This window comes from Papaver somniferum, chromosome 1, assembly GCF_003573695.1.
Source record: "Papaver somniferum cultivar HN1 chromosome 1, ASM357369v1, whole genome shotgun sequence".
NCBI lineage: Eukaryota > Viridiplantae > Streptophyta > Magnoliopsida > Ranunculales > Papaveraceae > Papaver > Papaver somniferum.
Window position 1 is genome coordinate 84290654 of NC_039358.1, and position 17094 is coordinate 84307747.

Sequence of the window (17094 nt, forward strand, 5' to 3'; positions counted from 1 at the left end):
TAGATTATAGCCAGATTTTTTAAGTTAGATTCTTACCATCTAAATCTCTTCTTCAGCAAACTTACAATAGAGATTTCTTAGGGTTTGTTTAAAAGAAAAAGAAGCAGTTGAGTATTACTGATTCCCGCCCATTTTACGGTATTCCCCTCTATCAAAGGATTTTATCGGATTTAATTAGTAAAAATGGGATATTGCAGATATTCGGTGGGATTTTGTATCTTTTATAAAAAGAAAAAAAGAAAAAAGGAAAAAAGAAGAATCAGTAAAGATTCACGTCCACGGAGGCGCCACCTAAGTTGGGTTGCAGAAAACCCGATTGAGAGTTGGGACATATAGCATTATTGTTAATTAAATTTGTTGGTTAGTGTTTGTTTAATGAAATTTTGTAATTTCGTGAAATGATGAGGAGGGTTACTCATTAATAATGTCAGTATTATGATGGTGGTGAGGATGATTTATTATGTATTATATGTGGGGACTCTGAATGACTCATTTCGTTCTGAATGCATGAAATGAACCGATTAACTACTGAGTACAAGCAAAAATTATTGGTGAAATAATGCGAACAAGTGCAATGAATATAATTTGTAACAAACATAAAAAATTTATCACAAAAATTAGCTAGCGAAATTTGATGTAACTATATCAGTATGAATGTGCCGCGAATGTAGTAGTTAGAGATTCTAAATGGCTTCATGAACTGTTTATGGAGGTCATGATTCATGCGTGAACTGGACTCAATACAGAATAATGCAAAATTAGTGAGAATACGAATAAAAGTCTAAAGTATATGCATGCATTCACGTTTCTTCACTATTTAACAGACAGTTACTTGTGAATCCACTTGTCTTTCTTCTTCACGGATTCTCCGAGTCTATTCAGTTGTAGTCTACTCTCATGATTTTATCAGTTTCTGAGTGGGAGATTCTCATACGCGTTGTTGTAGGTGAAGCAGAGTTGAAGGGTCAAATGAGTATGAGTGTCTTGTTTATTCCACGGGTTTGAACTTCAATTAGGAGGTGCAACTTAGAAATTTCACTACAGGGAGTTATTTCATTTTTTTGTTGTTGTTACAGCAGGGACGGACATGTACATCACATACTAAAAGTTACCATACAAAATGGCAACTCAAATAAATGACCAGAGCATCCACTGTACCTAATATTAGTAGGTGCGGGATTGTTGCATCACTGGAATGAAAAAAAATCTAGACAACTGCAAGTCCCATAAATAAGCTTGTAATCCATCTTTTTGTCGCTACGATGAGAAGAAAATAAATACGGCCCATAAAAGGGCCAAGTCCATAGGCTTGCCGGCAAATAAATTTAACGGCAAATAAATTTAACTGCACCCCTCTGAAATCAAATGTTGTGTCCGTTTTAGGAAAAATGATATTTTTTATTTTTTTAATTTCATCCCAAACCAGGTTAAATTGAAAAGATGAAAATATCCTAAATTATAAAAAATATATTTTTCCGTATCTTCAATTCTTAGGGACTAAGCCAAGCTAGTCGGCCAACCAACGGGAGAATTGGGTACCACCGGATGACTAAATTTAGTAGTAGGCTTTAAAGTTCTGTTAGAAGCTTGTGGTTCAAAGTTGAAAAGAATCATTATAGACGACGACTGGTTAGTAATGTTAGGCCGGTTGGGTTTTGACTCTTGTTGAGTGTATTTTCTCTTTTGAAAGAACGATTTTTTTTGGGGACCATGGTTTTTTTGGGACCATAGTCCTATTAGGTCACCTACACTATAGTTATAAGGGGTGTTCTAAAGCATTGAAATGACTAACCTATCCTTAACCTAATTTAATTTAAAATCAACCCAATAACTACCTATATATATATATATATATATATATATATATATATATATATATATATAGCTTAATTTAAAACATTAACAAAGATGTTCTCACAAACCCATTACTTGTCATTCGTTTTTGGTTGAATAAATGAGAAGTAATCATTAAAATGAGTTAAAGATGGAAGTTGCAGAGAGGTTTAATGGAGGATTTTTTTTTCAGAGAAAAGTTCGGTTATCAAGAATTGATTTTTTCTTAACCGAACTCAGAGTTCGGTTGATTCGCAAAAAAATACTTTTAACCGAACTCCTTGTATTAGAACAACACAAGTCCATAAGTTCGGTTCCTTCGCAAAATAAGGATATCACCGAACTTTAGTTTACGAAAATAATGAGAAGTCCACAAGTTCGGTTCGTTCGCAAAAATGTTAAGTTTTCTTTGTAACCGAACTCTACCTTTGAAACTTCGTAACCGAACTCTACCTAATTCGCCAAGAAATAAATTTCATAGTAACCGAACGTTTTCCTAACTGCATATATGCATATATAAGCCCAGTTCGGTGGATTCACAAAATATGTTGAAGTTTGCGAACCAACCGAACTTCTAACACTAGGTTACTTTTAACCTGCAGTTCGGTTGGGAACTTGGTTGCATTGAAGTTTGCGAACTAACCGAACACACAAGATGTACCCAAATAAATTGTTAAGTTCAAAGTTCGGTTACCTACCATTTTATCCTAGGTAACCGAACATTACACTGTATGACCAAAACCTCCATTAACGAGCGAGTTCGGTAACCTGCGTGTTTGGAAAACGTAACCGAACTACACTTTCAGGTGTGTTCGGTTACATGTTCTTGACATATGGTAACCGAACTGGCCCAAATCTACATAAAGAATTTCATTTTTTTTTGAAAGTTTGGAGCAATTCAACCAACATTATCTTAGTTTGAAGCCTACCTGGGTACCCAAATACCCTTCCTCCGGTTGTGGTTGGTAAAATCCGTCGTTTTTCATGTTTTCCTTCTTCATCTTCTCTAACTTTACTCTCTCAATAATTCTACTTCTTTAAAAAAAAACATCTGATTTTTTAATCTCACTAATTATCTTTAACTTAATCATTACACTAACTATTATTAACACTAACTAATCATCACCCAAAATTAATTAGGAGGATAATTTAGGTATTAATATAAATATCTAGATGAGAGGTGACCTAGATTTACTTCTAATGTCTTTACCCAAAATAAAATCATGGTCCAAAAAAAACCATGGTCCCTTTTGTTCTTTTCAAATGCAATAGTGGGCAAAGGGGATGACTGAGAAACACATTATTCACGGCACAAGAAACCAATCAAATTAAAAAAAATGGAAGACGTGGATTGAACTTTGTATTGTCACTGCTTGGATTCCCAAAAGCTGTTTTAAAATATGCAGCAAGTGGTCCACCTTCTTCTTTTTTGCTACAAATTTCAGCAAACATTGTTTTTGAGATTTTCCAAATACTAAAGTCTAAAAAAGCAAGACTACTCGATTCATACACTCCATTGTTGTCTTCAAAAGTTGTGCATTCCTGATTTTGTTTGGATTTCTTTTAGTTTTGCAGATCTGAGTAAGGGAGGGCAAGAAGAAGAATGCATGATAAGTTCTCGTGATGCCATTTCAAACGTGACGCTAAAAAATAATGTGGCAGGTGTGTGTGGCCCAAGATGAATCAATGCAGCTAACAGGGGTCTAGACTAGTAGTTTCAATGTTTCCGATATAGTCACCGATCACCTGGTCTAAGAAGAGAGACGGTTTCTTTTTCTCTTTTAATGAAATTGATGATTCCGAGAAGGTTTCCGGTTGCTCTTAAACTAATGAGAGGGTAGTGCAACGGTAACCATAGACATCTTCCATTGACAAAAAGAAGTTGAGGAATTTTGTGAAGTACCCATTTTCATTTGGCAATTTTTAAAGTGTTTCTGTTTTCTCATTAAATCTATGAAGTATTTCCATCTTGACCATTTCTGGCCTATTTTTTTTTATGAAAGAAAGAAAACGGCCAACGGTTATATTACATGAGAAAATTCATAAAAACTCCAGAATCCGATGAGTTGAACTAAGTTACCTATATCTTTTTAATAGGAAAGAAAAATGATTTGGCGATCTTGAAATTGGGGTAATGCTACTGAACAAGGCTCGGCGAACAAAAAAACATGGTTGTTGGAATAATAAACCAAGGCTATATTTGGAAGTCGAAGTTATCTTGCGACACAAGGTGTTTTCGTTCTAGAGAGTTGTAGAAGAGTTCTATTTTAGAGTTTTATTCTTATTAGAAAAGAGTCTTTGAGTAGTCGTCAAGTTTGTAAAACTATAAATAGGCTCTTGAGCCATGAGAATTTGTACATTGAATCGATTATCAATGTAGACGATTATTACTTCCACGTTTGTGCTCTCCTCTCTTTTGTTTCGGTCCAACATTTGGTATCAGAGCAAGGTGAGAGGAAGAGAGAGGAGAAGGAGATAGAGTTAGAGAAGATTCATATGTTTTTGGGTGTTACAAAATTGTTTAAAAAAAAAAGTTGCGCAGTCAGCTGTGAAGAAGACGTATGGTTTCTATCATAGCCTAGCTATTCTTGTTTGGAGATTTTGTTCGTGGAAAAGAAGTGAAGTTTTGAAGCCGTGACAAAAATATTTGTTTGGTTCTGTTGCCGGGAGGTCGAGTTCGTGTTGGCTGTCGAGAGTTGACTGCCAGTTTCTTGTCACGGGTAAACACGAGAACGAGATGAAGATGTGTTGTTTGATTATTCCTAAGATAAACAAGGAAATAGGTGGGTTTCGGTCAAGTTTTTGGATGGAGTACTTCTTTGGTGGCTATCATTAAGCTACCAGAGATGTAGAAGACTCGCTGTTGAGTGCGGATTAGAGTTGATTAATGATGAAGATGGAGAATACTCAAGTGTGGATACTGGTTGTTGTTCGGACGTGGAGTCTGTGGATCAAGATGATAACTTGGGTGGAAAAGGTTGCTGCTGATAATGGTGAAGAACGATCAATGATTGATCATGCTGCCATTAATGGTGGTTATCAATGGACAAATGGGTGTAGATTTTAGAGGTTCTTACGATGGCAGCAATCCAGCAATGACGATGATCGGAGATGATGTTTGTTTCCTTTGGCAGTGATAAGGAGGTGTGTTGTGCCTCGGTGATTGCCAGTTATCACAACGGTGTAGGTGATGATACTGAGAAGAACAAGGAAGAGTTTATGGGTCTTACTGCATAGAAGGGGATTCTAAGTGGTTGTTGTGATGGTGAAAGTTACGGAACAGAGTTATGATGTTGGGGTTTCACGACCTAGAACAGGTAAAAACTGTTACAGATGAACAAAAGCGTGACTGAAGGAAGTCAGAGTTATTAACAGAAATGTTACCAAAGGTTTATCACAGAAAAGTTTGTTACAGTTTAACAGAAGCGTGACAGAAGAAAAGTTCACAGTTTGTGACGGCAACAGGCGTGGCTGAAAGCAGTTTTGTGAAAAGTGATGTTACAGTAGTATGATGTGTATGTTGGTGACGGTGCAATGAACAAGGCTTGCTGTGGCAGAGCATTGGTTGATTCTTGAAGGTGAAGAAGCTTTGGGTGAGTGGTTGATTCAAAGGGTTAGGTTATGGATTCAAAATCAATATAAGTAGAGGATCAAAGCTGGTATTACAGTAAGGAGGACTGATACAGTTTGATAGAGGATCAAAGCTGGTATGCAGTCAGGACTGGTACAATTTGATGAAGTTGAAATCGAATTCAGAGACTTAGAATGACAAGGAAATGTTGGGTGGTTATGTTTGAGCTTAAGGGAGGATGGTGTCATGCTGGAGTTTAAGCTCAAACATGTTGGTTGAAGAGTTTATGACAGAAACTTGGAAAACCTACAAAGTGTGGCAGACTTTGGAAGAATAGTTAGAGCTTGTGGCAGAAGCGTGACTAGAACAGAGAAGAAGAAAGAACAACAAAGTTGTGAAGAAAAGAAGTATCGGTAGAATTCAGCTTCATTTCTTATCCTTTGTGCTAGTTATTTTGTTCTTTGATTGCAACATGAGTTGTAGAAGTAAGGCGTGTAAGAACCCTCAAGCTCATCAACGCTATTAGACTAGTCAAGAGAAGATTAAGCCGCTAATGGCTCGATGATAGACGCATTTATGTGTCTAATATATCTCAATTGTATATAGTGTTAGTGCTCGATTCTATACTTATTTGGTTATTTTATTTATTTGTAGGTGTTTTTAGAAGAATAAGGTTTTGCGGCGAAATTGGCTGAAAATGCGGCGTTTGGACCTCCGTTGATAGAGTACCGGAAGCACCTCAGAAATACCTCGGAGGAACCCCGAAAAAGTGCAGAAAATGTCCCAGAAAACTCACTATACGGACCCTCAATTTTGGATAAGGGGTAACCTAATTACTAAGGGGTGACCCATTTCCAGACAGCTGCTAAAGGGACACCGGAGCTGGATAGGGGGGCACCCTTCTTCTTCACGTTTAAAACAGAATTTTGGCGGGAAATTGGTTTTCAACTCTGGCAGTTTAGGGTTCGAATTGTTGGACGTGTTTTATGGAGATTCAATTGCCAAACTCGATCGGGATGGACTTTAGTGGACCAAACAGGGTTTATGTGTGCGTTTGGGTCGAGCATATTGGGCTGAATCGTCGATATCAAGCAAAACAGAGGTGATGTTTTCACGGGTCTGCTGTGGAGATAATTTTGGAGATTACGTGGAGGATTAGGGAAGATATCTTCTCTTATTCGATTCCCTTATATCTTGGGAAAGTTTTGTAACAACAGAAGACGCGTACGAGAGTTTGGAAAGGGTCAGCAGCCGTGTAGAAAAGAAAAACCGTAACTTGGCAGGGAGAAAAAAAAGAAAAATATTTCTCGAGATTTATGGATCTGGGTAGTATATAAAGGAGGATACAAGTCTCATAAAGGGGGATGAAGAGTTAGGGGTCGATTGGGAGGCCAGCAGAGAGGCGCAGGAGGAGTTGCAGGAATTGTACCTGCTGCTGCTGCTGCCATTAACAAACCTTGAAGAACACGAAGAACGGACTGCTCAGAGCAGTCTTATTTTCTGCAGCGTCAACAGCAGCAGCTGGGTGTCGTTGTTTTACTGCAGCTCACTGGTATCGTTTCTTTCTGGACGAATTTTGTGGGTCACAGAACCACTGTTTTATATTTTTCACTCTTTTAATCATATTTTGAGCATCAAGTATGTATTTTGAGAACATGATTATTATGAGTAGCTAAACCCCAATACTGGGATGATGAAGGAAACCATTCTTTATGCATGAGTAATTTTATTTAATTCTTTTATGACTATTTGCACTATTATGAATGGAATTATGAATTTTATTGATTATTTGTGATTTTGTCTGATGATGTATGCTTAATCCATGAGATTCTTGATGCATCATGCTTATGATTTACATATAATACTTACAAAATCTATTTTTGGCAAAGTAAGAGTCGATATTTGTTATCAATATAAGCTTTAATTGTCTAGAATTAATAATTGAATTGCATGAGTATAAGAATTGGTGAAATCCTGAGTCCCGGTATCTCTTGATCCTGTGACAATTTTGTATATATTTTTGCTTATAAATCTATTCAAGACCGAGCATCGAATCCTTATTTACCGCAATCTTAATATTACAACAAAATGGCGCCGCTGCCGGGGACTTGTATATAGATTTGTTTTTAGGTTTATTATTTTATTTTATTTTTTTACTATTATTTGTTCCTTTTTAAGTTTCTTTTTGTGTCTTTGATTTACAGGTTCGAAGTGGAATACTAAGGACTTGGGAACAAAAAGCTTAAAGCTAAAAGTTAAAAGCTAAAAGAGAAGAAGAAAAAGACATAATTTTTTTTTTTAGAATTTAATTTTTATTATTATTATTTTTTTTGTATATAGCTTTTATTTATTTATTTTTAGAATTTGTAAATAGGCTTTATTTTTCATAATTTTTGTAATTTTGGACTTTTTATTTGGACTTTATTCTGGACTTTGGACATTATTTTTAAAACCCTACGGAAGGGTTATAAATTAAAAAAAAAAAATTAAATACAAACTGTTTGCAGGGAAGGACGACGATTACTATATCGTCTCGGCCCCTCGGGTTCGCACACGTCATAGGAGTCGTGGCCCGAGTCGACGACAACGGTTCATCGCCCGTCTGGTACGGGAGGTAAGTCCAATCGAAACACTCGCGAATCTCCTGCAAGCGGGTTACTGTCTTCCTTAAGATGATAATTGTTTGAGGACGAACCGGACTGTCTTTATTTTCCTAGTAAAGGGCAAGGCCTGGCCTAAACAAGATAAGGACTCGGATTTCATCACCGTTTCCTTCTTGCCCGCCTTAGGAAAACGAAACCAAACGCGAACCTAAGCCTAAAATTTTGAATAGAACGAGACCAATAGGGTAACGAGCTTAATAGGAAACTCGTTCGAAAAATATTGGTTGCTCTTTAAGCACATTTCAAAGTTCATGATGGTTTCTGTGAGTTGAATGCGTGACTGCGCCGCCTTGTGATAGCGCTGAGACCTTGGGTATCAAAGCTCCACTGAGCTTCCCTCGCCTCGATTCAACTTACATTAGCTCGGATTGATTCCAGAGGGGTGTGCTCAAATTGTAAAGAATTCCTTTTCGAAGGAATAGAAGTTGGTCTAGAAAACAATCTAAGTGGAGCCATCATGCTTTTTGTTTGCTAGATTCTATAGGTTTGATTTGGTCGAGTCGGACTTGTTTGTGATTGCGTAGAATTCCCCTGCAATTAAGAATGTCGAACTGGTATGATAGAAGCCAATACAATGAATATCGACCTGAATTTGAATATGGACATCATCAGTATTATGACCATAGTGAGAATAGTGACTGGGGACGCCAACCTTTTCAAGGTTATGGTTCATACCATGGTGAGCCCAATTACTATCCGCACGCGCATCAGTCATACGAGCAAGAAGATTATAATACTAGTTCTTCGTCTTTAGAGGATACAATCAAACTTTTGAAAAGTAGTCCTTATTATGATCCTTCAGTTCCTATTCCTTCTCTAGAAGAGACTCTCAGGAATTTAGCTAAGTCATCACGTCAGTTAGCTGAATCGACGTATAAATTAGATGAGGTGAATAATGTAGTTATGGACGAAAGAACTGCAACAACAACTGAATCTGTAGAAGATATCCTCAATAGATTAACTCAAAACTTAGATCCTACACTAAGGGAACTTTCTTTGGAAGAGACCCTTGAGAGGATAGCTGAGTCGACACGTAGACTTGAGTTAGAGACGAATGAAAGTATTGCTCGAAATAACTTGAATTGCCAATATAGTGTATCCAATAATACCCTTGAGAATGAAGATACTTTTTCACATAATCAAGATAACGAGGTTATAATTGGTAACACTACTTATTTAGATAAGGTTCAATCATCTTCGTACTATTATGATGATGAGGATAGTAGTGATGAAGAATCTGAAACATGTAGGCATAGTAATCAGGAATCTAGTAATCCAATTGAGCTTTATAGTGATTATATTATTTCTACTTCAAATCCAAATAATTTTTATGATTATTCACCTATTCAAAAGGACGAGGATTTGATTAGGGATACCACCGTTTTAGACGATGTAGTTTTTCCTTTTGATTACGAAGCCGATAGTGGTTTAGAGGAACGGGTTCATTTCGAAAATACTGTTTTAGAGTCTAGCGACTTAGAAACAATAGTCTTGGAAGAAGAAGATAGACCCGTAGAGATGAGTAAAGATGCACTACCTGATAATAACTTAGAAGAATCTCTTGAATATTTTAAGGACTCTGAAGATACGGAAATTCAAGAAAAAATTAGAGGTCTATCTAGAGAAACTGAAAACTCTAAGTTTGGGGGTGATTATCACTTCCCTAGTGCCTTACCTTTAACTCTCAGAAAGTCCCCACACTTAGGACTTGACATCAATGCCTCAACCATTTTACAAGATTACTTTCATACTCGTTTTCCTGAACCTAGTGATGTCCATAAGGAAGTTCAGTTGTTAGAAACCCATCCTCTGGTTGATGAGGTTAGACCAGGCTATGATACTACGATCGACTTTGTTTTCCCACCAAATATTTTTCAAACAATTGTGGGAACGTATAAATTTCAAATGTGTCAATTATTAAGTTCTGAGACTAAACCTAATTACTTTAGGATATTAGAATCGACACATTTTCTTAAGAATGACCACTACTCTCACTGTGGTCAATTATGTAAGTCAAACCTGATTGACTTAGAGGATCCTCAATTATTTAGGTTATTATTTTGTGCTTCTAAGTTCTTATTTAAGTACTTACAGACTCTAGGACCTAATAATTCGGATCTCAATTTTGAGGAGTTGCATCCTAAAGAAATATATTTAGACCCTTTTATAGAACCTGAACCTGAACCACAATTAGATATAGATATCTTAATCAGGAAACTAGGTAAGGGCATGCTAGTCTTGTACATTTTCTTGGTTCACTGCAGTTTCCTTTTGTCAGCTCTTTTTGGTGTTAAAGACCCACAGTTATTCCGGCTACTGTTATACGGTTCGAGTTGACTAATACTTTTCTTAGTCTGGCTGAAGACTTTAAACTTAGCACTTCTTGGGAGGTAACCCAATCTCATGCAACCAGGTAATATCCTTCCGTAACTCTTTCATTTCAAATGGTAACAGTTTCTCCTTGTTCATGCTTTTAATTTCATTTAGAACATTGAGGACAATGTTAGGTTTAAGTTTGGGGGTATGGGAGAAACTTTTTAGTATGAATAAATAAACTCCAGAGCTTAGAAATTTATGCCTATTGAGGATTGCACTAACTAATCTAAGTGGATGGAAGCATTTTGATTGTAGGAGTTTGAGGAACCAATCTGATTAGATGGAAACATCTAAAGAGTCTATTCATAAAAGCACAGAGCTCAGGTGTTAGAAATAACATGATAGTTTCACCATATCTCGTTGAGTCCTTTTCACTTCTATTTTTATTTTATTTTGTTTTTAAACTATGTTTCTCTAAGTGATAGGTGGGGCCCACGATTCAAGTTGTTACCAATGCTAGGGTGAATTAGAGTGATTGAGATACCATGAAAAAAAAAAAAAGTTGAAAAAGAAAAAGAGATGAAAAAAAAAAGATGAAAAAAAAAAGATGAAAAAAAAAATGGTAGTTACCAAAAAGTAAAAAAAAAAAAAAAAAAAATTGAGACCAGACCATTTGACCAAAAGGAATAAATTCAATAAAGTCGACCACTGGACCCTGTATATGCCAGTTGTGTTGACCTAGAGTTAGGTTATCGACCACTGGTACCCTTGTATATGCCAGTGTGTTGATATTAGTCAGACTAGTATCTCAATCCATTAGGATAGGTTCATTTTGGCAGAGGCCTTCAGACAGATATGGGAAACGCCGTTCACTTAGTAAACATCAAAACCATCTATGTTTTTTATATATCCATCTCTTAATCTTTCCATGTGATTAGTTTGACTCCGAATATGATGTCCATAGTGCAACTATCTGAGTAGAGCTCTGTCACTTTATATGAATTTTAGTATGCTTGAGTGCAAACTCGTGTACAGCAATTGGAATTTCGCATCAGGGTACTTCTTCCTGTAGTCAATAAGTATGCCAACCAAGGAGATTCTTTAGTGCCTTCCAAGGTTCTGCGTAGATAGCTAAGGTCTGGATTACAGGTTTTGTGGGTATATCTCTGGTAAGCCCTCCCGAGACTATAACTCGGCCACTAGGGCCACCTAGGGGTTTAAAGGCTTATTGCATACGCTAAATGCAATCGACGATGCCTGCGACAGTGAGTTAGGATTTTATTTTGTAGTTTTGATTTGCTCGGGACTAGCAAATAATAAGTTTGGGGGTATTTGATAGACGCATTTATGTGTCTAATATATCTCAATTGTATATAGTGTTAGTGCTCGATTCTATACTTATTTGGTTTTTTTATTTATTTAGGTGTTTTTAGAAGAATAAGGTTTTGCGGCGAAATTGGCTGAAAATGCGGCGTTTGGACCTCCGTTGATAGAGTACCGGAAGCACCTCAGAAATACCTCGGAGGAACCCCGAAAAAGTGCGGAAAATGTCCCAGAAAACTCACTATACGGACCCTCAATTTTGGATAAGGGGTAACCTAATTACTAAGGGGTGACCCATTTCCAGACAGCTGCTAAAGGGACACCGGAGCTGGATAGGGGGGCACCCTTCTTCTTCACGTTTAAAACAGAATTTTGGCGGGAAATTGGTTTTCAACTCTGGCAGTTTAGGGTTCGAATTGTTGGACGTGTTTTATGGAGATTCAATTGCCAAACTCGATTGGGATGGACTTTAGTGGACCAAACAGGGTTTATGTGTGCGTTTGGGTCGAGCATATTGGGCTGAATCGTCGATATCAAGCAAAACAGAGGTGATGTTTTCACGGTCTGCTGTGGAGATAATTTTGGAGATTACGTGGAGGATTAGGGAAGATATCTTCTCTTATTCGATTCCCTTATATCTTGGGAAAGTTTTGTAACAACAGAAGACGCGTACGAGAGTTTGGAAAGGGTCAGCAGCCGTGTAGAAAAGAAAAACCGTAACTTGGCAGGGAGAAAAAAAAGAAAAATATTTCTCGAGATTTATGGATCTGGGTAGTATATAAAGGAGGATACAAGTCTCATAAAGGGGGATGAAGAGTTAGGGGTCGATTGGGAGGCCAGCAGAGAGGCGCAGGAGGAGTTGCAGGAATTGTACCTGCTGCTGCTGCTGCCATTAACAAACATTGAAGAACACGAAGAACGGACTGCTCAGAGCAGTCTTATTTTCTGCAGCGTCAACAGCAGCAGCTGTGTGTCGTTGTTTTACTGCAGCTCACTGGTATCGTTTCTTTCTGGACGAATTTTGTGGGTCACAGAACCACTGTTTTATTTTTTTCACTCTTTTAATCATATTTTGAGCATCAAGTATGTATTTTGAGAACATGATTATTATGAGTAGCTAAACCCCAATACTGGGATGATGGAGGAAACCATTCTTTATGCATGAGTAATTTTATTTAATTCTTTTATGACTATTTGCACTATTATGAATGGAATTATGAATTTTATTGATTATTTGTGATTTTGTCTGATGATGTATGCTTAATCCATGAGATTCTTAATGCATCATGCTTATGATTTACATATAATACTTACAAAATCTATTTTTGGCAAAGTAAGAGTCGATATTTGTTATCAATATAAGCTTTAATTGTCTAGAATTAATAATTGAATTGCATGAGTATAAGAATTGGTGAAATCCTGAGTCCCGGTATCTCTTGATCCTGTGACAATTTTGTATATATTTTTGCTTATAAATCTATTCAAGACCGAGCATCGAATCCTTATTTACCGCAATCTTAATATTACAACACTCGACTAGTTAATGTATTTTTTTAATTAACATAAATTAATCTAACAACGATTTAGATTCGAAACTAGTACCGCTGGGTAAATCTCGAAAAGTTACGCGGAATGGCCTCTCGAACGTGTCACTCGGATACCGGACGAAGAAGATATCATCAAACCGACTGGGGCTGCCCATATCATTTGGATGGGTGCCTTTATCATTTATCTTGGCCTTATCACCCAAACGTGTCGAGGAGAAATTCATTTTCTCTTTTCTTCCCTCTCTCTTCGTTCTTATCTCCTTCTTCTTCTGTCCTTTCTGTCGAATTAAAATCATAGAATTGAGTTAAATCTTGTGAGAGTTCATAGGAAACTTGTTAGTACGTTGAATCGAAGGTGATGATGTTGTAGTTGTTTGAGCACGAGAAGAGGATGATATGGTTGCTGTTGTAAGTCAGAGTTGGGTTTCTGTAATAGGGTTCGTGTAGAATTGATGATGAATTGAGTTGTTGATGATTGAAGAACTGAGGGGTTGATTTTGATTTGCCGAAGTGAATCTTTTCTGGTGTTGAATCGAAAATAAAAGGTAAACAGGGAATTTAATTAGGGTTCTTTATCTGTTGTTATTTCTTTATGAAATTGAGTTTGTGTCGGTAAAATATCAGATAGGTTTGTGTTTGATTATAGTCTAGATGGTTGTATGCAGTTTAATTTGGGTTTCTTTAGGAGATTGAATTTCACAGAGAAATTAGGGTTCTTGGTCATGATGAATTATCTTCTGTAAGAATTGGAAGATGGGTTTAATTAAAAGGATGCAGGTTGATATTCGAGATGAGTGTCGAGTTGTTTGATCTGATTAGATGGGTTGATTGATGGAGCTGTTGACAGAGTATAAGTTGAGATTGATAATGATGGTTATATTAATGGGTTTACATGATTCTAGTAGTTAGAATTGGGGATGTTGGTGGTTTAATAGGCTTGTGTTGAGGAATTATAGATTAAGGAGAACAATTTAGTGGTGGTGTTGTTTAGCCAGTTGTATTAATCTAGGATGCAGGTGTAACTATTGAAACTGGTGGAGGAGTTGCAAGTTGTTGTGAAGTGAGGATATTGGAGTTGAAATGTAAATGAAGAGGAACAACTTGTTGTTGAAGCTGAGGTGAAGAGTTTGGTTTAGAAGATTACAGTTTGAGATTGAGATTGGGTATTGATAGATTTGAGAAGATGAGGATGAATAGAATTGCATGCGTTTGTGTTGCTTCTTAGGTGATTGAGTTTGGATGATACATGAGTCGTAGATGTATTGAATTGAGATATAGATGAAGGTGGTTGGACATTGATTTGGTGTTACAAGTGAAGCTGTTAGTACTGAATTGGTGAGAACAATGAAGAGCTGTGAGCGATGATTATGTTAAAAGTAAAAGAGGTTGTTGGGTTCTGGAGTTATAAACTGTAATGGAAGTGGTTCAAAGTTAAGGCTTAGTAAGTTGTGTTGGTATAGTTGAGTAGAAGTGTTCTAGATGAAGATGTAAGATGTTGCAGATAGAATGATTGATTTGTAATGTAAGTCTGGGATTAGTTTGTAGATGAGTAATTAGATTGTGTTGCTAGTTAGAGATAAAGGTCTTGCAGATGAAAATGTTTGTGTAGTTGAATTGGTAGATGTTGTTGTGGTAGACTAGGTCTGTAATTGAATTTCAGAGTTTGAGTATTTTCTTTTGTATTTGCATCTTTGATTTTGTAATAAAAGTTTGGCCTGTGCAAAGACATTGGCCTTGAGCCTTTCTGTTCAGTCAGATTATCTGACTGATTCTGTGCTTAGCTGACTCGGTTTATCTGACTGAGTCGAATCGTGTTGACTCACCGAGTTCCTTATCTTGACCCTAGTTTACTCAGTTGACCGATTTGGACTTGACCAATTGACTTTGACCAATTGACATTATACGTTGACTTTTAATCGACCCCATTGACTGCTAGTGACCGTTAGTTTGACCCAGTTTGATTGGGCCTTGAGTAGTGGGCCGAGTTTAGTGGACTTGGGCTTTAATCTAGTTTTCTTATTTAGATGAATTGAACCACTTGTAGTCCGAGTTGACCTTTGGTTCCTTTTACAAAGTTGTAGATATTCAGAAGACATATCTAATGAACTATAGAACCAACCTAAATCAATTAGTAATCCTTAGATGTGCTAAAGATAGACAATGAAAATGTGTAGAATAATTAATGGGCTTAGAACCATTAGATAGTTCACTTAGCCTATAACTAGAGTGTTGTATGAGATTATGTTATGAGCCTTGTGTGAGCATTTTGGCTAATCATTAGAGTACTTGTGTGATTAACAGTTAGTCGTTATTAACAACGATCGATTCAAAGGATGATCCAGTGGATTGAACATCTCGAGGTAGGAGAGGCTTGTCATTAAAAGAGGTGGGAATCGATAACGAACTCTCTTGTATTCATTATTGTTTTATAAATCTATCTTTTGTGAAATTTATGCATATCTTTGTTACTATATGATAGTGTATGTATGTATTATTTGTGTGTAATACAAACTAGTTTTCTTTTACATTTTGGGATGGGATTGGATCTTTAGAAGCAACTAATATCTGTGTTTTGGGAAGTATTTACTTATTTTTAAAAAGTGATTCTTTCCATTGACTGGAAAGTGGTGACAATCTTTATTTGTTGTTAGCATGAAAGGGAGAAGGTTTCCTTTTGATTGGTGTGAGATATGTGCTCCCAAATGTTATATCTTTTTATTTCAAACCTAGATAGACCTCGTTGGGCTGAATATTATATATGTCTGGTTTTAATTTGGCCATTATACTTTCCCCATTTCTGTACGGGGGCAACGCATGTCTCATACGTGAATGTTTACCGTTTCTTTTAAATTACTTTCAAAAGCTATTTTATTATGTTTTGGTGTTTTGAGAGAATGATGTTGAGACTATTATATAAGATTGTTGGATTTACACGTGGGCGGATTGTGGGCTCTTCACTGTGTAAGCACTTCGGTCGGATATAATGTTGTTACCATTTGTTTTCTTTGAATACTTGCTATGTAGAGTGCACGTAGAATAAGGTACTGGTAAGATACATATCGTTTATGACTTGAGGACGGAAACCTCATGGGCGCTTTAATGATCATTGAAGAATCCGCAACAGTCATGCCTTGCTACTCCGAAGGAAGATGTCGCTCAACTACTATTTATGTTGTGAATGTGTGCCGGTTTATTGGTTGGTAGAACTTTATAATTTCAGTATTAGTATTATTTTAATAAGCTTTATATGTTTTCCGTGTTTTATCGGTTTTCAATAAAACCTGCATTGTCTTTAAATCATTCTAGTGATTACTTGAAAGTTAGTTGTTATTTTTACGGGGCACCCCTTTTAGGGATGATGTGCTCACCCATTCCCACTTTCAGTTTCAGAAACAGATCAAGCTGCGTACATGGTGATAAAAGCTTCGAGGAGTTGGTTTGGTTTCGTTAGTTGGTTATCTTCCGCTATGTTTATTTTGTGTTTGTATTCTATTTGTAAACCAACTCATTATTAAATATGTATCACTTGAGAGGAGTTTTTGTATGTATTTCAGAGAGGGTTTAGATTCGGGTTAATCTTTGTTTAGAACTTCTTTCATAATGTTTAAATAGATGTTTTAGATCGTTAGTGCCTCATTTTATAGTTAATCACTTGGATTAGTCATCTGCTAGCTTAGGGGGTGCTACAGTGTCGGTATCAGAGCTCACTATTAGATCTTACATGGACAATAATAGGATTAGCCAGTGACAGATAATGAACTAGATTAGTTTAGAACTGGGTTGGGTTTGTGAGATAAATATTAAATCACTAATAACAATCAAGAACTAAAATATTTTTGAA

General features: G+C 36.6%; 1 long non-coding RNA gene across 1 annotated transcript; it reads left to right on the forward strand.

Annotated features, from left to right (window-relative positions):
* The first annotated feature begins 13492 nt into the window (after positions 1-13492).
* LOC113292935 lies at positions 13493-16842 on the forward strand. Its single transcript, XR_003331955.1, has 3 exons — positions 13493-13798; positions 15555-15639; positions 16638-16842. It is a non-coding gene; the product is annotated as an uncharacterized LOC113292935 (long non-coding RNA).
* The last annotated feature ends 252 nt before the right edge of the window (positions 16843-17094 follow it).